Genomic DNA, 23,792 nt, shown 5'->3' with positions numbered 1-23,792 from the left:
GTCTGCTTTAGAACAGAAGAAAGCACGCCTAAGAGCGCGAGCTTCTATTCCGTCGCGTAGCATAGGCGCTGAAAATAGTTAACTTGTCGTTTGTGCCGTGCTGTTGCAGATTCTGGGCGTGAAAGTAAGAAATAATTTCTGGAGGAATGCACTCGAATGCCCTAAACAATGAAGAGCAGCAATTATTCATCCTAAGGACTTTCTCTGTTCGTTTTCAGTTTTCATTTCTCTGAGTCAAATGGGGATCTTGTTCTTCATATTTCCCTACTGCAAAGGAAATGGACTGATTAACTGGTGAATTATTTCTGACACTGGATCACATTCCAGCAGAACTGGCACGCTACCACATATCCCCTTGCGCCGCCGCGGTGGCTCAGTGGTTATGGTGCTCGGCTGCTGACCCGAAAGACGCGGGTTCGATCCCGGCCGCGGCGGTTGAATTTCTTTGGAGGAGAAATTCTAGAGGCCCGTGTTCTGTGCGATGTCAGTGCACGTTAAAGAACCCCAGGTGGTCGAAATTTCCAGAGCCCTCCACTACGGCGTCTCTCATAGCCTTAGTCGCTTTGGGACGTTAAACCCCATAAACCAAACCAACCAAACATATCCCCTTGCCTAGCTCTGGTCACTTGTGCTTCCAGGCTTTTGCATATTAAGGAAGTCTCGCGCTCGCAATATATTTCACTTCACTTGTTGAAGCCCGAGCTAATTCGTGGCCGGTCACGACACTCTAAAACAGTAGCAAAAACCATTTGTGCAGTGCATCTAATTTTATGACAAATTCAGTCTCGTGGGTTTGCTTGAAGCGCTTGTCAACAACACTGAGGAGATCAGCTGAACAGTAGGGCCTAGGCACACAGCAAATGCACGACAAAGCTTTCCCTGTGTCTGATCTCTTTTCTTGTACTTCGGTGTAAGCCTCGTGTCGTAACTATTCTCTATTCCTGTCCGTTTATTATTTTTATCCAAATAGAATTATACGCTAACTATCTCGTTTACTTCAAGCATACCCATGCGACGCCATTTATTCAGCTGGTTTAAAGTGTGTCTGTTATCGCTGCATTAAATAGCCTTTGCCATCTTTCGTATGCTTATTTTTTATTATTACATCAAAAACCATCGCAAACTGTACTGCCTTGAAATGGCTCCAGTGGCGGCATATGATGCTCGCATTGCAATAGCTCACTACGATGTCGTGCTATCGAGTACTGAATTCTAATGTACAGTGTTTTATATACTAAAGCGCCTTCACTGCACAGTATTCTGGTATGCCACACCGCGCTCTGTGATCGCAGTAAATTATTCGACCTGCACACCAAAGAGTATGAAGCACGAACTTGCCCATGACGTCGAATGTCCGGGCACTGTCGCAGAATGGTCATAAATATGGTGTGTCACTTTATAGATTTATTGAAATCCTGAAGAACTGCAGGTAGACCCAAAACCCTAGAGAGAATTTAGCAAGGACGAAGAAATAACTTTAAGAGAGATACATACCAGCAACTCTAACGCCCCCAAACCACTATACACTTCGTATCCAAAACTTTATAGGTCAGAATGTCGGCACTGTAGGGAAATTGTGGATCTCCATCGCATGCCCCAATCCCTAACCAGTGGGAGGCCACCCTGCTCAATGGAGGCCTTGATGATCAGAAATGTCGTCTCGTAAAAATAGCTGCCGTCGTAGCTTCGGCCAATGAAATCTTAAAATTCGGTATCCAACCACGAGGATCATACTCAGTTTGGTCAATAACAGTACCAAAGACAGGGCAGCAACAACAACAGCAGTACCTACAATAGACAGCTCTTTGATGGAACGCACATTGGTGTTTTGTCTACAGAACAGCGGAAAACATCCGCTTATTATTTTTACAAAAACAACAGTGAATTTCTTCAGGGAGCCAGCAATGTTCACGCTGTATTTTACTTGCTGTAATTCTTTCGTCCTTTAATTCTAGGTTTTCCCCTTTTTCACATCACTGTCACAGCGCAGAGATGAAAACGGCAGCAGTGCGGAGTACAGGAAATGAAAAGAGCGGCTAGCTGAAAGTGCGCGCCAGCGGATATTGTTGCAATTCAATAAACAACAGAACTTTTCAAAGCCACATGCAGCTGTTCGAAAGCGTCTTCACTGCGAACGCAGTGCTGTCGAATACCAATGGCCATTATGCCCTTTCTTGCGGCACACGGAATCGTGACTCTTGTCTTTCTGATGCTGTGTCGAGCTAACACAATCCCCTGCAGCGTGAAAAACTGTACTGAAACGTCATATCAATTTCTTCTTCTTCATGGGGGTTTAACGTCCCAAAGCTATTCAAGCTATGAAGGACGCCGTAAAGAAGGGCTCCGCAAATTTCGACCACCTGGGATTCTCTAATGTGCACTGAGACAGCACAGTACATGGGCCTCTAGAATTTCACCTCCACAGAAATTCGACCGCCGCGGCCGTGATCGAACCCGCGTCTTTCAGGTCAGCAGCAGAGAATCATAACCACTGACTGAGTCACCGTGAGGACAACTGAAAGAAACGTTATACACGACTTCACTTCCAGTTTTGTTTTCAAACAAGCAACTGCTCTCGCATTCACTCTGCATTTACTATAAGAGACCATCGCCTGAAACCAACATTAATACAAATCAATTTAATGTTCATTCCACAGATCTGTATTATTTTGCGTGACAATTCTTCCTTGCATCAGAGACTCTGGCGTCGTTAAACAAACTTTGCGGCTACAACTAGTTCTTACAGCGGATGAAGGAACAAGTGAGCATCAAGCCATCAAATCATCCAGCATTCTTTTCTCGGGAGTTTCGAGTACACGCGAACTCTAATGGATAGCATGCCATGGACGGAAAAAGTTATTACACCGCATGTGTCACAGTTCGCTGCAGCTGCAACGAGTACGTAAGCGAAACGCGGGGACGAAAAATCGGATTGTTCGGCCGCCACTCTTCCTTCCTAGCGGGGTCGCAGCAGAAGTGTAGGCGTATAGGCGCGGGCTGGGGTTTCGAAAGAATCTGACTCATGAATTCTAAAATTGGGGGATCGCGTTGGTACGTGAATGCAGAAAGTGGAACAACTGCCAATTCCCGACGAACACGCCGGCTGACTCGCCACTATCGCTTCTCCGGAATGAAAGGAATTCAGTTGGATATATCTTCGTTCTCCTTCCTTTCGCGCGCATGGCTCTTTTCGCGCACATAAAGGCGCTGCTGCTCTGTGCTGATACCTTGCAGTATTGTGAAGCCTGCAGACAACGCCACCTAACGAGTACACCGAGTTGATAGGTATTGATGTAGGTCAGGTAGAGCATCTTGATTGGCGATTGTGCCTTGACTCCCGTGTGATCGGACAGTTCATCGACCAAACCCAGCCAACAACTCGCCCGTTCCCATGTGCTGAAAGCCATCGTGAATTTGGCCCGCGATCTGCTTACGCAGCTCTGCATGGATTTGGTGCTATGGAATATGGGCGCATACCCGCTTCCGAAGCGCCTGAACGCATCGGCTCTCCCTTGCAGCCGATCGACCAAGCACCAAATAGGCAACCACGACGGCGCGCTGCGCGACTGACTCGAGCGGTGGTGGTAGTACGGCCGAGATAAGTTTCAGTGAGCGGTCCGTGGTTCGAAATTCCATACGCGTTGTTCAGTATGGCGTAGATTTATCTCCGCTCGAATTTTCCTGACAGCGCGCTTTCGGCTCATTTCTTCGCCGGATACCGCGAACGACGGAATAACTTACACGCGTGGAACTGCATGCTTCGTGTTTTGCTGGCTTCCGCTTAACAGCAAATCGTACTCTTGCCCGGTGCACAGTGCGATTTGCATTGCCCCGTTGAGGGTCACGCGAAAGAAAAAAAAGATGTAAAGAAAATAAACATTGGCTGGGAGCTGCGCATGGGAGGAATACGCGCCATCTCATTCCTGCGGAGTCTGAAAGCGGAACAAAAAATCACCAGCCATGCATATCCGCATAAGCGTATGTGAGCAAAATACTTTGAACATCTTTTATTTATTTTGTACTTTGCATGATTTCCCGTTAATGAACGTTGAGGTCTCTAACATTCCAGGAGAAGAAAAAGTTACCGATAGACACTTTGGAAATTCTAACGTGTGCTTGGCGAAAGCCTTGCGGTCAACCCACTGCCGCTTCCCCGAACCGCTTGGCGCGGAATCACTGGGCGGGTTTGAAGCCATGTGTCTCACTCACTCAACTGCAACGAGACGTTTGGCGAAGGAGCGGCAGTGTACCTGCATGCCACCGCCGACGCGCACGCGCTCGTTCTACCGCTACTGTGTCACGTCACGGTTGCTATGCACAGCTGCGCTCCCCACCGGCGCAACGGTTGCTAAGGAGGGGAGGAGGTTGCGCCGCTTTTCCGTGCAGAGGCCAAAGTTGGCACGATTCTAGAAGCGTGACACCTCTGCTGACAACCATCTGTCGACAACGAAAAGGCATTAAAGGCTTTCGCCTTAAAAGTCAAGTGCGCCACGGCGATCTGCATGCCAGCATCCAGCATCCTACATGCCAGCATCAGCAACACAAAGTCGGCGGGCACAGCACTCACCGAGTTCCACTCAGTTTACATCACGAGTGACGTGTTTGCTTGTCAAATCAGCTGCGGAGGGCATGGAAAATGATGGAAGATAAATCGATACACTGAACAAAACACTTGCGTTCGTTAGTGCGGAAACCAGTGGCTGCTATTCACTTATTTTTATGCTGGTTTGTTTTTTGATTGTCTAGGGAAAACGGCTGGAGGAAACAGGCTGTGTTATAGAGGCTATAGTTTGTGTTACACTAGAAAGCTTTAAAGGAACTCTGAAACAGTTATCGGCGCTTCGCTGCGTTGTTCTCTAGGCATAATCATCATTCGAAGATTCTGGTGCACTGCAGAAAGAGAAATGCTATCATGCGACGCTTCCAATGAAGAACAAACAAAAAGTTTACTCTCAGTGGCGGGTAGAAAACTACAAAAAAAGCGCAGTACGATGCGGCATTCTCGTAACAACATTGAAAGTGTTGCACATGCTGCATGAAATTTTCTCTTGAACATGGCAGCTCTCAAGCAGTTCCCAGAGGCGATTCGGAGACACAGGCAGGCGTGGCAGGCAGAGTGAGTGAGTGAGTGAGTGAGTGAGTGAGTGAGTGAGTGAGTGAGTGAGTGAGTGAGTGAGTGAGTGAGTGAGTGAGTGAGTGAGTGAGTGAGTGAGTGAGTGAGTGAGTGAGTGAGTGAGTGAGTGAGTGAGTGAGTGAGTGAGTGAGTGAGTGAGTGAGTGAGTGAGTGAGTGAGTGAGTGAGTGAGTGAGTGAGTGAGTGAGTGTGAGTGAGTGAGTGAGTGAGTGAGTGAGTGAGTGAGTGAGTGAGTGAGTGAGTGAGTGAGTGAGTGAGTGAGTGAGTGAGTGAGTGAGTGAGTGAGTGAGTGAGTGAGTGAGGTGAGTTGAGTGAGCGAGCGAGTTGAGTGAGCGAGTGAGTTGAGTGAGTGAGTGAGTGAGTGAGTGAGTGAGTGAGTGAGTGAGTGAGTGAGTGAGTGAGTGAGTGAGTGAGTGAGTGAGTGAGTGAGTGAGTGAGTGAGTGAGTGAGTGAGTGAGTGAGTGAGTGAGTGAGTGAGTGAGTGAGTGAGTGAGTGAGTGAGTGAGTGAGTGAGTGAGTGAGTGAGTGAGTGAGTGAGTGAGTGAGTGAGACAGTTAACTAGAGTCGCAGCTCCGCCTTGCAGTCGTTTCCCCATGAAAGGGAACTCGCCGTGAGGCGGCGGTCACCTAGAGGAAGGATATAAAATGATACAAACCCGGGCATAATGGATAATGACGATCACGTGAAGCCAATCAGGGCTCGTTCGAGGCGGCATCGGGCTAGGCCTGCGAGCCGCGTAACAGTAACACTCCGGATAATGCGACGCGTAAACATCGAGTGTGTATGATGTCTGGAGTCACTTTGGACGGCGATTGCGACGCAGAGTAAGAGGACTAGCCGCTTTAAGCGGAATGCCCACTAGAGGCGCCGTAGGCCGCTGTACTCGGCCTAATTGAGCCCCTTTTCCTTGGGGCTCAGCCAAGACCGTCTCTCGCAGCAGGGCCGATCGGATGCAAACCACGGTCATCCATCGCCCGTCCGCTGCGAACCAGAAAATGGGCCGCGGGTGGCTTCTTGATACTCTGATAGGCTGCCCGTCTCCCCGTCTTCCCGAAGATTAGTGCCGACCGCAATTCGTTTGGACCGGAGCACGTCCTCTAATGCACGCTGCACGGATACGTGCCGCATGCATTCCCTGCATCCTCTCTACTTCCCTCTCTCTTAATGCTGATATAGTGCACATGTGCGAAGGAATTCGCAAGATATGCGTTTGCGCCCCCTTGTAGAGCATCCGAGATAGGGAAGGATCACATCCTGTAAGCGTTGCAATATAAGAGACGAGACGCCTGTTGATCGTCTGAACGGTTTAATCAACTCGGCTTATCGCTGCGGCGCGCGTGCTTATCCCAGTAAACGCCAAACCACGTCGATTAGTTGATTAGTGGTGGCGCTAGATGTACCACTACTGTATACGTGCTGGAAGCTCGGATGACGGAAAATTATCGGGTATGTGCGCTGCAAACGCATCATTTCCAAGATTTTCTTGACAGAGCAGTGCAATTGAATAAATTGTTTGCCTGTGCAACGTTGCGGACGCGGGTCTGTAGAATTAAATTTTTTCTACAACATCGAGTAAAAATGCCCCCCCCCCCCCCCCCCCAACCCCTTTCCCGTGGGCATAATCTTCTCTTGCTGGAAGTTTTAAAGCTTCCAGCGTTGTTGGACTTATTGGGTAGAACTTCACTAAATAACAGAATAATGAGGCTCCGTTGATGGCCGTCTATTGGTTCAGGGAAAGGCGAAAATTTTGGCCACTCCTGCGATACTATACTATAGTCGGGTTCAACTCAAGAACACAGCGGCAAATTCCCCTCCAAGGAGAAGGAGGCCCTCCAGCCAAAGGCGCCAATCGATTGTCATGACCTGTGTGCCAATCCCTTTGCACGCAGTAAATCCTCCGGCTCCTGGAAGCCACCTGAGATATAGCGCTTGCAAATCCAAAGGGATTATCCACGAATTCATGAGGGCTGGTCCTGTACATTGGTACAGTGAATTTACTGGAGTTCTTCCTTTGGGCCATTGGGTTCTTGAGTTCTACTCGAAGATAAGCAACGACTTGACGATTGCCCTTTTTTGTGCCTAAATTTTGCTACGGCTGTATGAACATTTAACATTTATTCTTTTCCCGAAGAAACTACACGTGCGCAATTTTAGCTGGTGCTGATGTAACCATTCACGGAACAGAGAGAGTTTGCGCTAAATACATCTTTCTGGTGGCGTGCTGCAGGGTTCCATCTCCTTAGCGTATTCGATGTTTATAATCAGGGTCGTCGCCAACACGCTGGGGGAACTGCAAACTGCAGTGCTTTCTGTGCGCACGTGAGGCCGCAGCCACGAGCGAAACGCGGGGAAACGGGCGTCTCAAGAGAGCGCCCTCCCTTTGTCGGTCAGACAAAGGAGTAAGAAAAGTCAACTCGTAGTGCACTCCAGCTAGCGTCATCCGCTGTAAACAAACCGAGACCACTGTCTCGGCTCTAGCGGTCAACGAGACGAGGCGCTGGCGCCAGGCCAATCCATGTTGTGAAGCGTTTGTGTGAAGCGTGCTGGCTGCAGTACATACTTCACAAGATATTGCATCACTATGAGACTTATGACTCCCCAGGCTCCTCGATATGTTCGTGTCAAGAAAAAAAAACTACACGCGAGTACAAGCCCCTGCAAATGCAAGCTGTACAAGAGATTCAAGCTTCGCCGGGGTGTAATTATGCTCCCTCGTTTCCATCTGCAGCCCTCTGCAGAGTTTCATACCAATCCCAGACTCCCAGCTTATGCACGTATGCTTCTACAGACCACATCTCGTCCTAATACCACGCGCACTGTTTTGTTCACCTCGCACCGAAACCCGGCTTATGCATATGACAGCGCCTGGTCTTGGTCACACTGAGTCTCGTGCTGCGCATTCCTCATTTCGAGAGTTTGTTGGGGTGCTCAAGCACCTTCTTTCGGCATTCATTACCGCAAGATTTATGCACATCTTTTCAGCCTCTCTGTGGCCCCGCTGCTTCACGTGAGTGTGGCCTTGGAGGAGTAACGCTTGTATATTTTTTCAAAGACAGTATTCGTTATGGTCCTTCCTGAAGAAAAATGGAAACTATGGTCACCATGCTGTTACGACTCATCTTGAGACCCGAGATGAAACGGAGGGAGATTCTACGTAGCGGCAATTTTGACGGGTCGTTTGACTTCAACTTGACCCCTCGATGACCTCACAGAAAAGGGCGACTTTCTGGGAAGTGGCCGACGAGGCTCTTCCCACACTCGGCTCGGCGAAAACGACCTCCCCTTCGAGAAGCAACCGACAACAGGAGAAGAAAGGGTGTCCCTCGTCTTGAAAAAAAGCCCGGAACGAATCAGAGGAAGCCTGCGCAGCTGCGGCTGTGACGTCAACACGACACAATGCTATAGGAATGCGGACTGCGGACTTAGGAATGCGGACTCGCCAGTTCCCACGTGCGGGCTCTAAGCAGGTGTCTTAGTTGGCAGTGACGTGTGGTGGCGATCTTTTGTGCCACGATGAGTTACCGCCTAGTGAGGAGGCTCAACAGGTCTTCGATGGCGGTGCTGGTGCCGATCTTTTGTGTCGCGATGGAATGTCGCCTGGTGCAGGGGCGGAGTCTTGGGCTATATAACCTGCGACCAAAGTGGGCACGAACGCTCTGGACCTTCGGTAATAGGTTCATCCAGTGTGGCTCTGGACCTTCGGTAATAGGTCCATCCAGTGGCTCTGAGCCTTGGTTATCAGGCTCATCCAGACGCTCGACGCTATGAACTCTTAACGTTTGATTCCTTGCTCTTCTTTTTGTAAATAAGTGTCTCAGTTTCTTGTCATTAAATCTACTTGTTTTTGTAATCTCCAACCATCTGAAGTTCAGACCATTCCCTCATCCCGGACGAGCCCCCTTGGTGACGCAACAACTGGCCACGCTACCTCGAGCCGTAACAACTGGTGGCAGCGGTGGGATCTGCTACCTTGCGTCCCAACAATGCGCATAATGAAGGCTTCCGTACTGGCAATGCAGTTTGCTTGCAGCCGATTTTCTTTGTCTAGGCTCGATACATATGGTGCCTTATATGATTTTCAAGCTGGTCTTAGGCTTACCGATTTTAAAGCTACGAGTTGTCGAGTGCAACGAGAAGGCAGACCCATCTCGATGTGTGGTTATGAAAAAGCCCGCAGTACTGTGGGAGCACTGATGCCTCTTATGGCCACTTAAGCTATGACAGTTTGCAGCATATGCTTTCGTGCTATAACGCTATTCTAAAAAAAGCCAGTCCTAAATTTTTCATGCTGTGAACCGAATGTCGCATGATGTTTACTTTACCACTGTTGGTTCCACGCATTCTTAGCTTAGAATAAACGCGTGTTTGAGGCGTGCTTGAGGCGCGGGCTCGGCTCTCAGGCTTGAATTGTGTAGAACGCGAGGCGTTTCGGTCTTATGACGTGGTAGCGGTTTTTGGTAAAGTTTATTACTGCGAAGCATTTAGAATCGCGTCGTGCATAACCAACCCGGTTTCTCCATAACGAAATTACTTGATTGGACAATTGGGAGCTGATGTCGTCATGGTAACGTGTGCCAATATGACCCAACCAGAGAGCACTCAAGGACTTTCAAAGTTTGGTACTCGGCAGAGAGCACTTTCAAACTCTAATTCCAAAGCACCTCCAAAATGTGACATTTGGACGAACTCTAAACGCTTGTCTCTTGGCCCAGACCAAAAAGTTGGCAGGTAGCCGAACACCGAAATTTGGCGCTTGGTCCATCTCTATAAATTCGGCAGTTGGTCCACCCCAAAAATTTAGCAGTTCACCCAGCTCAAAATTTGGCAGTTGGCCAATCTCCAAAATTTGCACATGGTCCGCCTTTAAAATTTGGGAGTTGGCTCATCTCCAAAAATTTGGCAGTCAGCCCACAACAAAAATTTGCCACTTGGCTCACCCCAAAAAATTTGTTAGTGATCCACCTTCAAAAAATTGGCAGTTTGCCCACCCCAAATAGTTTTCATTTGGCTCGCCTCCAAAATTCGGCACTTGGCCCACCTCCAAAACTTCGGGCTGGCCCACCTTAAAAATGTTTTGCAATGGCCCACTTCTCCTAAAATGAAGAAGGTTGCGAACAGGCTTGGGCAGCCCCTCGTTGTTTCGGCTGGGGCGAAGTTTTCCCAATTGTGCCCTCGTATCTCCGGAAAGGAGACAAGAAGGAGGTGTGAGAAAAAAAAAACCAGACAAGGTCCTTTGTGCAGCGCGCTTCAGGTGTGATCTACGAAATATCACTTAGACAAGGCATTGTCTAAGTATCGACGTAACGTGCATAGCGAGCATTTATGAAACAACCGGCGCGAGCCACTCGCATGCTTTGGTACAGGGCCTCTTTCTCTAGTTTTTGCATTACAAAGGCGTTCACCCCTTCTTTCCTCTCAGTGGTTCGATACGGGGAGGGTGGTGTGACAGAGCTCCCCTCCGCTCGAGCGGCCACCCATCCCTGCCTTCACAGCCACCATAGAGGGTAATTAATGCGACACAGCTAGCTGCCTCACGTCGCTTCAGCTCACACTGCCTTCTCCGGAGTGACACAAAGACACAATGCGGGCACGCGAAAAACTGCGCATTGAGAAAGACAGCCTGCCGACGCCAGATGCTTCCGTGCGCCACGGTAGGGTTCCGATGCGCCTTCGACTTGTACTTTCTTTTCAGCTGTCGCTCTTTCTGCTTGTTCTACACGCAGTGCAGTCGCAGTACCAACAGCAATAAAGGGAACTGGCATTTCCGGATGTTTTGGGCATGCTTGTGTGGTCGGAGTCGCGCCTTATCGCTGCTTTTCATGTCTGCTGTCGAGCTCTTCAGCGTTCAGTGCTGTTGCAAGCCATGGGCTGCACCCTCTCGATACCCCTGCATACGGCACTGCATAGCCCTGATGACCGGAAGCTGTCCTTGTCACCGTGATCTTTCTCTCTCTTTTGCGCATCGCTTCGCTGGGTGAAAGAAGTTAGCTCGGTTCGTAATCGCAACCGCCAGGGCAGTGCGGAGCGATGGTGCCCAGCTCTGGGCTCTGCACGATCCGCTCGCAGTTCGCCTTTGTGAACTGCTCGCCACAGCCCAGCAGCTGAGATTCAACGTCACCTTGCCATAACGGACAATGAATGCGGTGCCGGGACGCGCAGGACGCGAAAGTTGGTGGGAGCTGTCGGACGCGTTTACACCACGAATTGGTGCTACTCAACAGTCTCTTGTCTCGCGCTTACATTCACTGCCGCTGCGCAAGCGCGTGACCCAGGCTGAACGTGAGGCACTGGTTGAATGATTTTATTACAGTGTCTTTAAGTAATAAGGGTTCCATTGAAACCCTCTTCAATTTAACCTGAACATCTCGCGGCGGGTTTCGTATTCAGTCATCGCTGAAGTTTTTACCGCACTGAAAATAAATGGTTCGATATCGTTTACAATTTTGCTTTTTTTTTTTTCACAAAATATGAACACCTCTTAGTATACTTTGTCAGGTCAGGAAGGCGTTGCTCAGTGTTCTAGTAAAAATTATGTATATTATGCAGACATTATCTTTGGTACAGGGGAATAATCATTTTATAAAAGCAGGTATCTGCATGCTTGGCTTTATGCAGGAAGTTTATGCCTCCGTGCGTTTTTTGACACTTCGGTTTACAAATGAGTACTTATATTCTGTTTCGCGCAAAAATCTGTACAGGGATTTGATACCGACGCTCTTCCCGCCCCCACTGTATCGTTCCGTCTACTTTGGGCTCATGGGTCATGATGTTTTAAAGCGAGTGCGTAAAATGCCAATTTCTCCTTGCACCAAAACATTTTTCTACAAATTACACACTGAAACTCTACCTGTCAAGACGTGGCTCGATAGGAAAAACATTTTTGTGTCTTCTGTAAACTGTCGCTTGTGCAATGTGCCTGAAACAATTGAACATTGTTTTATAGACTGCAAAGACGCGATTTTGTTTTGGGATGTGTTGCAGAGGATGCTACAGAAAGATTTTCGCCTAAATTCCTACAGTGTGCGCTACCTTGTTGTTTCCCAACCTGACTCGAACCCCTATGATATGATTCTCCTGACTGGACTTCATAGCCTTTGGAAAACGCGCATGCAAGACCGCAACGTTGAACCTGTTGTTTCGCCCAGAATTCACTTTAGCCGACTGTTGCTGCAGGTAACGGACATTTAGAAAAAATTGGACTTTGTACCGGATTGGTTTCCTCTCCTGATGCGCTGTACATCCTTACCGGCCTTTTAGTTATAATATGTTACTATTATGTTTCTGCCCCGTATCGCCTACCTAGGTGCTCTGTAAATAGTTTTTTTTTGTGTTTGTATACGCACACACATGTGTGTATATATATATGTATATATATATATATATATAGCACAGTAAGGTAAACGTACTTGGTTGCTAGTTTAAAATAAGATGCGAAATTGAGAAACGCTTCGTTTATTGGGAGTCGACGTTTCGGACAGAGCCTGTCCTTGAAAAAGGACAGGCTCTGTCCGAAACGTCGACTCCCAATAAACGAAGCGTTTCTCAATTTCGCATATATATATATATATATATATATATATAGCGAAGTATACGCTTCGTTAAAGGAAACATATTTATTAAACTCGACGTTTCGATCGGAAGACCGATCTTCTTCAGGAGTGATTTTACATTATGAATGCATCCCCTTTTATAGGGGCGGGCACAGAACAGGTAAGTGGGAAACACAAAGCACATAGCAGAAAAATACGCATAAAAAATTATATATATATATATATGCTGTCTATACAAAACAATGTAAATAATATTGAAGAAGCGTAGCTTGTTGGGCCAGTTGGTGCATGGTACGTAGAAAACCAGCGAAAAGGACGCACTCACAAGGAGGAGAAGTACACAGAAGTACACAGCGTTGTACTGTGTACTTCTCCTCCTTGTGATTCCGTCCTTTTCGCTGGTTTTCTACGTACCATGTAAATAAATACCATGAAAAAAAAAAGAAAACTATTGCTGCGGTTAGAATATAAAGCAGGCCTGTCCGAATTAGGGGCAGGAAATGTTTCGCTAAGATACACTAACAGTGGGTCGAAAGAGAGCTTCTTCTTTTTTCTTTTTTTTTCAGCATTTTTGGAGGACAGCGAGGTCAAATCGAGAGGAGTTTTTCAAGAAGCTGCAATAAAGCAGCACTGAAGTAAAAGTGTGAAATGTGAAGTTCCGGCGTAACATTCCAGCTGATTTTAGTACTCCTGTACAAAAACTGCAGGTTACGCAATTGGCATTGTTACATGCCTGCAACTAGACACACTTGCACTAAGCGCACAGTACCATGTTGCAGGCCGGTGTGAGTACACGGCCGCTGCTAACGAATCTGTATGAATTCGCTTTTTGATCTGAAACGAAACATCCTCATTTGCTGAGAATACCCGCGTAATAATCATAGCGCCAGAAAAACGGCTCTCCTGCCTCCAGCATCGCGGCTGACTTCCACGGCAGGGTGAGCGGATGCGCACGCAAAACAGTGTGTAAAGTGCCATCTCCCAGCAGGGTAGCCGCCACTGTAAGAACAAAACAAAATAGTAACAGAAATGGCCAGCAACAGCAATGATGTCCTGGAAGCGGCCTCATTAGGGCGATTGCTCACAGATGTTTTCTGTTCATTTTGGCAAAACATAACAGACAAGCAGTTTATCACCCTGACATCCTACGCACCAGCCACACGTGGAGCTTGCATTGGCGCCATTGTAAGTCATGCATAGTTAACATGGTCTCAAGCACCGTGCCAGTACGAGGCCAAACCGGCTGCACTCAAATGCGCATTGCCCGAGTAAGTCGCGTAATCGCGTTAGAAGAAGCATCGGGTATTTCGAGAAAATTGCCGATCACCCGAAGTAGTTCCCGCGACTAGGCTCAGGGCGATTCGGCAAAGTGGGAAAACATCGCCTGCTGTGTACCGGAACAAGTAACAGAAGAGAGTAGGAAGAGGGGAATTGGGGAGTACTAGCAAGATATACGACAAAAGCATTTGTTGGGCGAGTTGGTGTTTTTGATGATCCATAACTACAGCGCAAACGACAGGACAGAGATGAAGAAGGGACACCACACAGCGCTGGCTCACAACTAAAGTTTTATTGGATGCCAGCAGGTATAAATACCTCCCTGGCGGCCAGAAAAGAATGCAGTCCACACTTACATGCGTGACTGACATACTAGTATACCAGTCACGTGCCACCAAGCAAATCACATGCGCGAGAATACAATATAATCAGTGAGCATGCACTTGTCAATATTCGCAATCAAGGTATCGTCTTTCTTTTTCTGACAACGCGACAGATGAATGCACTGATGCATTCTTCCGAGAGCCTACCTATTAAGTGAGCTTCTGTGATCTCCCTTGCTAACGAGTCACGGTTCTTTCCTAACACTGCACTTTCCTGATAGTTTGGCGCACAGACGTAGGTATCATCGTCATCTTCACTGCCTTTGCAGTGCCTGCAATGTTTCGCCACGTGGCCAGAGATAGCGACACGGGAGACATTATGCTCATGCTCTTTGAGTCTTTCGTTTAAACATCGGCCGGTTTGGCTGATGTATCGCTTACCACAAGATATTGGCAGCGAATATACCACCCCTTCCTGGCAAGGCACAAATTGTTTTGCGTGCTTTATCAGGCACTTGCTCCATTCTTTAATCTCTGAATTTACATTCTTAATCAGGCTGGACAGTCGATTGGGCGCCGAAAAGACGACATCAACGCCTGCATGTTTTCCGATTCTTTTTAGATTGTGCGACACTTTGTGAAGATATGGCAACACAACAATCTTCCTTTTCTTCGTCTCTTTCGTACAATCACTTTTTCCCTTTGATTTTAACTTTTCCTGTAGTTTTCCTGCCACGGAAACTAATAATTCAGACGGGTAGCCTGCCTTTGCCAGGCGGTCTACTTGGTTGCTGAAGCTATGCACCAACCTGTGTTCACAGGATTTGTTCACTGTGTTGCTGAAAACGGTCACTCCAAGCTGGTGAAGAGAGCAATTATACATACCGTTGGTTATATTAACTCTATGCTCTCAAAGAGACGCGAACGCCATCTCTCGGGCGGTGACAGTACTGCGTTAGTTTGCTTGTTTTTTTCCTTCGCCGCAGCGGCGCACGTTGGCTGCGCTTTGTCACGTGGCCAGCTTACTCAATAAATCGTCCACGCTGGCTCGCGCCTCGCATCGTCTGCGGCTGATTATAGCCGCGCGTCGCTGTTGATGTTCAGTTCTTTGATTTCGACTATGTATTGCAAAGTTCACGTGAGCTCTACGCCTAGGGTATGGAAAGGCAGGATGCTCCGCGTTGAGCTCTTGGTGCAGATCCCGGCTGAAACTGAAAGCCCTTCTTTACGTAGTTCCTTACGGCAAAATCCTAGAAACACTGCTTCCCACCTTCCCCTTCGTAATTTGGCTTCATAAGATTCTGCACGTGGGTAATATGCGGCGGTGAAGAGTAGATTTGCTGGTCCGCTTCGTCAGCCGTGTGCAGGCTGCATCTCTGTTGAGCGTTAGTGGCCACCTTCCTTGTCTAACTGGTGATGTGAAGAACAACAACTCTTACAGTTCACTTAGAACACTTCTAAAATTACGACTGAAGTCGCAGTAACACCACTAAATTTTGCAAATGAGGGCCCCTTACAGCTCATCTCGCAGCACCGACTGCGACAAAAACGCGCCGCTTTAAAGAGGTTTCCCCTTGAGATCTTTTTACAGTTGTGCTAAGGAATAAAATAGTGGCTGACTGATACTGTTTTGAGAAGCAATTTAGACAGCTACTGAATTTCGCAGCGTCGGCCTGAGTGCAGACCCTCATTTACTTCTTAAAATCGTGTCGTTAAATACAAAATCTTACGCTTAGAAGCCGCCAAGAAAGGCTTCTAAGCGCCTAAAGAAACATACTTGCCCCGGCATGAATGCAAATAGACCGTTAAAGAAGCCCGAACTAGGAGTTTTCAAGCTTCCAGACAGTCAACATTACCGATTACATTGCTAGTCAACCTTACGTGTGGAACATCCCAAGGATCCATTATATCTCCCACCGCCTTTAATCTATGTATGACAGCTCTATCCAGGCAGCTATCCTCAATCCCCTACCTCCATGGTACATTCTACACCTACGACATTACCTTATGATGCGAAACCGGGTGTCCAGGAGACGTCGAAACGACCTTCCATGAAGGCTAGACACCATAGTGGATCACTTGCACAAAGCCAGACTCCAACCTTAGGCAGAAAAGTCGGAACTGATGAATCGATCAAAATACCAAGAGAAAACCGCCGCCCTGTTACACTCACCCCATTAGGCAAACAGATACCAATGGTGGTATCTTGCAGAATACTCGGACTCATAATAGATGAAAGCAACAATGCAAACTGTAACGTTGTGCAATTTCAAAAAGACTGCCAAAATCTCACACACCTGATCCGACGGATTCCTAAAAAAACACGGCCTTAGATAAGAGCAAGCAGCGCAGCTCGTCACTGCACTTGTATATAGCAGTCTCCTGTGCACCACCCCGTAACTAACGCTAACACAGACACAGACTAGAAAACTCTAGTCTTCACTCAACACCTTTCACAAAACACCATATACGCCTCAAATCAGCGACTTCAACACAGTGGCCTCTTTCTCACTCTCGCCTAGCACAAAAACGCAGACACAGGCGCGTAGCGCGCTTGTCTTGTACGGAGCAGGGATGCGACATCCTGAAAGGAGCAGGAATCACGCCCAGCAACCTGACGACAGTTAGCCAATGCCCTCAGCTACCGCGCAACACCGCATTTCCAAATATCCCAAAAAACATGACGCCACACCTCCATGACGGTCGACGTCAAGCACATGCAAACCATCACCGCAGAGACAGGACATGTGTAACGGTTTACTCGGATGCCACATGGTCTATTATGAGGTCATACGCGTATGAATTATATGCACCCGGACAAAGAGCACCGACCACCACCACCGCACCACAGCACAGCTGGGCCATTTTACAATCCTCTCAACATAACCACTCTAAAAACTCACGCAATGATATATGCCATGCAGGAAGTGGAAGCATACCTACTAACCATACACCAGACCACAAACAGCAACATCTATACCGACTCCAGCAAAGCCATCCACAGGATGCAATGCCAACTGCTGGAAACCGACCTAAATGATATTCGACTGCAATCCTTTAACAGTAATTCGTACATTACAATCCGTGCCTGGTCACGCTGGGACTGAAGGAGAAGGAAATGAGTTAGTTCATCAATGGGCCAGCGAAATCAGCATCCGGGCGCCTTCGAGCCTCAGCGGGAGACGCCGCAACGTACAAGCAGAAAATAGCCGAATACCAGAGAAAATCGCGCAATTTTCCCCCAACCTCAACCGGCACTCAACACGCAACAAGCACACGTCCTTCACAAAGTTCAAACACTCTTCTCAACCCAATAATGCTATACAACTTCGGATGGCGTGATGCGCCTCATTGTCTCAACTGTCCGGAGATCAGGGCAGACACAGAACACATTCTGTATTCAAGTAACACTCCCATTACCTCTCCTTGTTTTCCTTACCCTCTACCCTCCTTCCTGGACTGCTTGACTTCACTCGGGCTTGGCAGATGATCAGCGGACCTTAGTAGAGCAAGCGCTTTTATTCTCTGGACCTTAGTGCTGGCCTTAGTTTTTTCCTCCTCCTCCTCCTCCTCCTCCAAGACGGAGCACGGTATTTCCTCACTATATCGGCTTCCTGAAAGTTTGCCAGTTAGGAAGTCACAACGAGCTTTTTTCGTTGCTTCAAACTGAAAGGCCGCCTTGAAATCAGAGGCTGTTTGGTACGCTCGTCTTGCAAGAAAGAAAACCGCTATTGTTAAGAGCCTGAGAATAAAACGCTTAAAGAGGCTCTGAAAGGAAAGATTCGGTATTCCTGGCATGTTAAAGGACTCCTCTTTGCGAATATTCAGCAGAAAGAATTGTGTTAAATTACGTAGAAGCTCAGTTATCTCGAGTCAGATTTGGAATTTCAGCGTCTTCGCTCCTTTCCCTCTCTTCTCATCACTTTTTGCAAAGGTCGGCACCCCTCCGCCAGTCCCACCGCTGAAATTCCCCGGGGGGTGGAGCTTCCTGACCAGCTGGAATGACGCTGCTCACTGGCCGAGGCCATGGTAGCTGCGTAGTGCCTGAAAGACTCTAACCAATAGCCATCTCTGAAAAGAATTCTACAGCAGCGTGCGGCGGAAGAGGTCGCGAGTATAAAAAAGACGCCGGAAAGCACTCGCCAACTTTTGCGTGCGATTGTTGGTTTTCTGCTGGGTGTAGAAGAGTATTATTTGGCTGAGATGTTCATTACGAAAGAATGTAGTGATTGAACGAGTTTATGTACTATATTGAGAATGTGTTTCACAGCCCCATCAGGTGAAAGCTTTCTCACAAAAAAGGATAACGAGAGACCTTCGGACATTAATGCGCTAGTTTTCGCTCATGATTCTTCCTCTTTTGTGCTTCCTTCGCCCATTTTCTTGCGCTTGCATGACTTGGATAAAGCAAGGCAGCAGTACAAGCTCTAAAGGAAAGACCCATGCAGGAATACGTTATATGAGTCAGAATGGTTCATAGATGTGTGTTCTTAAACATTTGGAGCTGGCTGATCTTGATGAATTCGCCGTTAATGAATATTGTGCAGCTGAAAATTAGAATATTTAAAAATGAAGATCGACTTCTCTCGTAATATTTTTCCTAAATTGTGCTCCCAATGCTCCTTCTATTGAGAATCCCTCACCTGTTTAACATTTCAAGATAGAAATAATAAGGGAACGCCCGTCGCAACAACTTGTTTAGGAAAAGCGACAGCGTTTGAAAGAATTCTCTTTTCTTGAATGCACATCTCATGCGCACATCTCAGCAGCCATTTGCCAATTTAACGTGCTCAGGTAAGATTGTGGATATCAATGCTACTAAACCGTTGTCTTGTCTAGGTAATCTAAAAGAGATCAACACGATACCTACGTTCGTATTCCTTAAATACGTTTTTGTACGCACATTAGGCGCCGTCTGCTGGCGCTATTCAAGACGGGAGTAGCAGACGACTCGCTAGAGCCCATAGTAAAGCGACCGCGTCGGCGCTCTTTCGTAAGCTAACGGAGCTTTCATAAACGGAGCTTTCATAAGCTGGAAATGATTAAAAACCATAATACAGGTGTGGCCAGCGCCGGCCGATTTCGCAAGTAAAATCCGGCCGTCGATATCGTTTTTTCGGGAATCCCAGAGTGTGCCCTATATCGCCATTGAATCAAAGACGGTGGCAACATGTCCGGTTTGATAAGAATGTTACGAATTAGAATGCACCGGCAGAAATATTTTTAAACACAATACTGTCCGTGATAAAAGTGCCTTTTGCTGCCGTACAAGCTTCAACACAGCCAGAATGATCCCGAGAATAAACTTTTAGTGAGAACAACTATCTGACTAAGTTTTTCTCAGTGTCTGTTTAAAGGGAACTACAGCCATTTTTAAGGGCTCCCTTAATAGAGTACACAACTTCATTTCTAAGATACACAAACAATAATTTTAGCTAAGCAAAAATATTCAGCCGAAACCGAAACACTCGAAGGCGCCCCAGAGACTACTTTGTGCGACGACTGATGACGCCCCAATTTGTCGCTCCGAGCGGCATGGGATGCCGGTGCATGAAAGAACAGTGAAGAATTAGAAGATTGTAGGGTGCCTCGTTGCCGGCACCTCTGCGTTTAGGGTGGGGCGAGTCTTTGTACCAACCCGCGACGCCCTTTTCCCTCGCGATGGCATGCTGTGTCCCATGGATTCGCCGGTCGCGTACTGCGCGCTATACGTGGGACGTGGTTTCTCTGCTCTGAAATGACGACTTAAATGAAGTGACTCAGTTGGAAAGACATAGTAGGTATTTTGTTTTGCTTGTGTCAGCAATGATTTGGCTGTTTCTAGCTTGCATTATGCGTTATGCAGTCACTGCGACTGATCGAGGCTCTTTCATACTCCTTCGTATTCGCAATGTAGGGTGCCCAAGGCCTTGAAATGCATAGATTTATACAACATTCATTGCTCGAACATAAAGAGTCTTCATGAGGACAGTTTCGCGGGTGTATTAGCAGCACAGAGGGTGAGGTGCAAAAGTGCTGTCGTTGCGGCGTTAATTTTCTCAGTTTTTTTCCCTTAGCGACTTGTTCAACATGCGACGCGCAGACAGTTGGGTTTTCCTCTGGATAATGTTGACTGGAGGTTGATTGCTTCTGAGATGCGATTGGCGTCTGATTCGTAGCTGATGCGTTGCGTTACTCGAGCAAGAATTCCATGAAATATTACATTTTTCCTTTGCAAGAAACAAGGAAGCAAGGAAGGAGAAAACCGTAAAAGGTGACCAATTCGCAATGAAACGTGGTGAAATCAGCTTCTGATAAACAACATTTATTTATTGCACGACAAAATATAAATTACTCGCTTTAATCTCTTGTGCTTTAGAAGTGTGCAAATTTATGACTATGAAAAATGAAATACTTCCCCCAAACCAGTAGGGTACAACTATGCCTACTCAGAGGTTCTGGAATTTCTGTCACCTCTTTTTGCTTGCATACACGCCGTCGTTCTTTGCAACAGCACTTCCCTCCCACGTGGAAAAAATAGTTACGGGAGCAGCGTAAGCCTACTGCGTTTAAGCTGACTAAAGGGGAGGCCATTACCGAAGCAACTTATCGGCAGCCTCTGAGAAGCAGTCACCCGTCAAGAACCTCTCGCGCAGAAGCGGCGTTTGTTCGTATATCCATTCTCGCACTACCGCAGAAAGAACACCCAGAGCGTGAACGGCAAATGTCACCACCGTAGTTCACACAAAAACCGATAAGCAGCTATTTGTGTAAAAGCAAGTGAGGGAACACCCTGCCATAAAATGGACACGGGTCGTGAAGGACGTGCCACGGCCGCTGAATGGAGAGAAGTGGCCTCCATTGAGCGGCCGTGGACGTGCTAACCGGGAGGCCTTCGATAGGGCAGCGTAATGGTGGAGTTTGGGCAGAGCGTTATACAACGTCAGTTGGCTCATTTGTGCAAATCCGCTGGGCCTAACTATCGAAGGGCAGTCGGAGGAACCAATACCACCTCACTCGCTTCCATCCAGAACTATCTGCTGCGGTAGTCCAGGGACGCTGGCTTGCCGCTTCAGCATCAAGAGTAATCGGTCGCGATAATGAATCGGTCTTCCCCATTCCAGTCGGCAAGGGAGACCAAAAAAACCCAACGACATGCCGGTACGAAAACAAGAGAAACGAATTTCACTGATGTTGTGGTCGTGGCTTTTACGAAAGGATCCTCTGCCTCCACCCCCCCCCCCCCCCCCTTTCCGCTGTTTCTTTTATTAGTAGTGCAGGGAGGGATGCGGCTTTGCTACTGCTCGAAACAGAGAAGGGTGGCGACGCAAAATGTGACACATATGAAGCAAAACCTGAAAAGTATTCTGACTTTCAGAGTATCAAAGTGTTGCATGTTGCCCACGTCATCGAGAAAAAACGAAGCAGTCCGCGGGGCAAAACGAGACGGCCATCGAAAACGAACACGTTACTAAGTCTTGCAATGAATGCTCACGGACCTGGCACCATGGGCACCTAGACGACCTTCGTGAGCCTGCATGGACAGGAACAATTTATTGTAATTTTTGTTCAGCCCCACCTACCCCTTGTGTTCATGACAAATACTGTCTCCAGAAGTTAAGCGGCACTATTTTCTCCCATAACGCCCTCCAAACTTGGTAGTTATACAGTCAGGCTTTGCAGGTGGCCTGTCTTCGCGTCCGTTTTCAATTTCCTGGCCGTGTTCGCAATTTTTTTTTTCTTTTTGTGTCAGAGCGTTTGCTGTCTCGCTTCGCCCCTGTCAAATGGAGACGCGATATTGCTCGTTTTCCGGTAAGTGACCATGGGATGTTCGAACCAACATCATCACATGCTAGCAGCCGTTTTGGCTAGTTTAAAAAAGTCTGCCGGTTAGAGCAATATGGAAGGCTTTGCTAGATATTTCTTGGCCTTGCGCGGCGTTCCACTCACAGGCATCGCTATAGGAGCAAAAAAAATGCATTTATTTCTATCCGTCATATACTTCGCCGGCCGCTCAGGTTTCAGTGTGGTGATTACCATTTAGAGTGAATTCTAAGCTTTAGCGAACAGGTGAAAAATAAAGTGAGTGATTTTAATCCTTCACATTACAAGTTCGTACATCTTGAATGCATGAAGCCTTAGAAAACTGAGACCCAATCGTCTTCACAACGCGCTCATCCGGATGCTTTCACTTTGAAAGGCTTCAGCAATTAGCTGTCACATTGAATTGAAAGATCTGCAGTGCTCGCTGAGTCTGTGCCTATGACCTTGGAAGTTCTGCGTGTACGTACGGAAAACGGTAAGATTGCGGATTGAATCGTTCACGTTTGCGCGGCTTCATCACTCAAAGTGCTTCAGTGCGGATTTGGAAACCCACTGAGCTTGCAGGGCATGCTCTTGATACGAGAGTGAATGCGTGCACGAGGCGTTTCATGGCCAAGATCGACTAGGTCCGAACCAGTACTTTAATGCAAGACGTAATTAGAGTAGCAATAAATATAATAGCTGAATGATAGCCCAGAAAACTTATAAAATTGCTTGAATGGCAGCTATGCGTTGTTATACTATAGAAAAAGCTTCTTATTAAAGAAAGGATCGAAAGAAGTGCGAGATAAGTAAGAAAAGGTAAACTGCAGTGGCTCAGCGGCTATGGCATTCCGATGCCAAGGTAATATTTACGTCACCGTGACACGTATTATATTTCATTATGCTTTGACGCTACACACCGAATACTCAGATCAAAAGCAAAATCAGTTCGTAAAAGCTCGAAATGTCAGCCTTGCCACAGTAGCCGGTTTAGATGGCGGTAGCCCTGAGATTGCATTGCAGTTATCAGTCGTAATTCTGAAGCTAAACCAGTGACTGCCTTTGAGAGAATTAGTCTAAGACGTGCAGCGTTCGGCTCAAGACATGTCGTTGAATGTTGACGACATCCTTAAAAGCCTGGATGATCAAGGTAGAACATAAAGTCACTTAGGAGACATGTTCACAGAAGAGAAAAAGAAGCGCTTCCTGAATGGTTTTCTCAGGTACAAGCGACAGTAAACGAATTTAAATGGCGCAGCAGACACGTGAGTGATGTTCCCTTAACGGAATTTTTCCTTGTTCGAGATTCTGAAGTGTAAAATCTGGCAGAAAATGAATTTTTATGGAGTCTGAGGGATCATTAAAACCGAAATTCTCAATTTTTTTCAAATCGACCCAGTTTCTAACCAGCTGCCGTGAAATAGCCTTAAATTAGAGTTTTTGGGTCTAACTATGGGAATTCTCGGGCATGGCGCATGAGAACCCTGATAGGCCTGAATTAGATACTTCATTGCGTACCGGCGACACCTCAAGAAGACCTGCTAATGATGGGTATTAACTCTTCAGCGTTCTCGATCTTTCTCGCCTCGATTTGAAGAATGTACCCACCATTCATCGTCCTCCGGCAAAATCAGATACAGTCGCAACCACCAGGCACACATAGATTTGTGGTTATGCAAGCTAAAGCGCTTCAAAGGTAAAAATCCATTCGTTTATACAGGAG

Source organism: Amblyomma mixtum, chromosome 5 (assembly GCF_055824585.1).
Source record: "Amblyomma mixtum isolate Tamu chromosome 5, ASM5582458v1, whole genome shotgun sequence".
Taxonomy (NCBI): Eukaryota; Metazoa; Arthropoda; class Arachnida; order Ixodida; family Ixodidae; genus Amblyomma; species Amblyomma mixtum.
Note: the sequence above shows the minus strand (reverse complement) of the source record.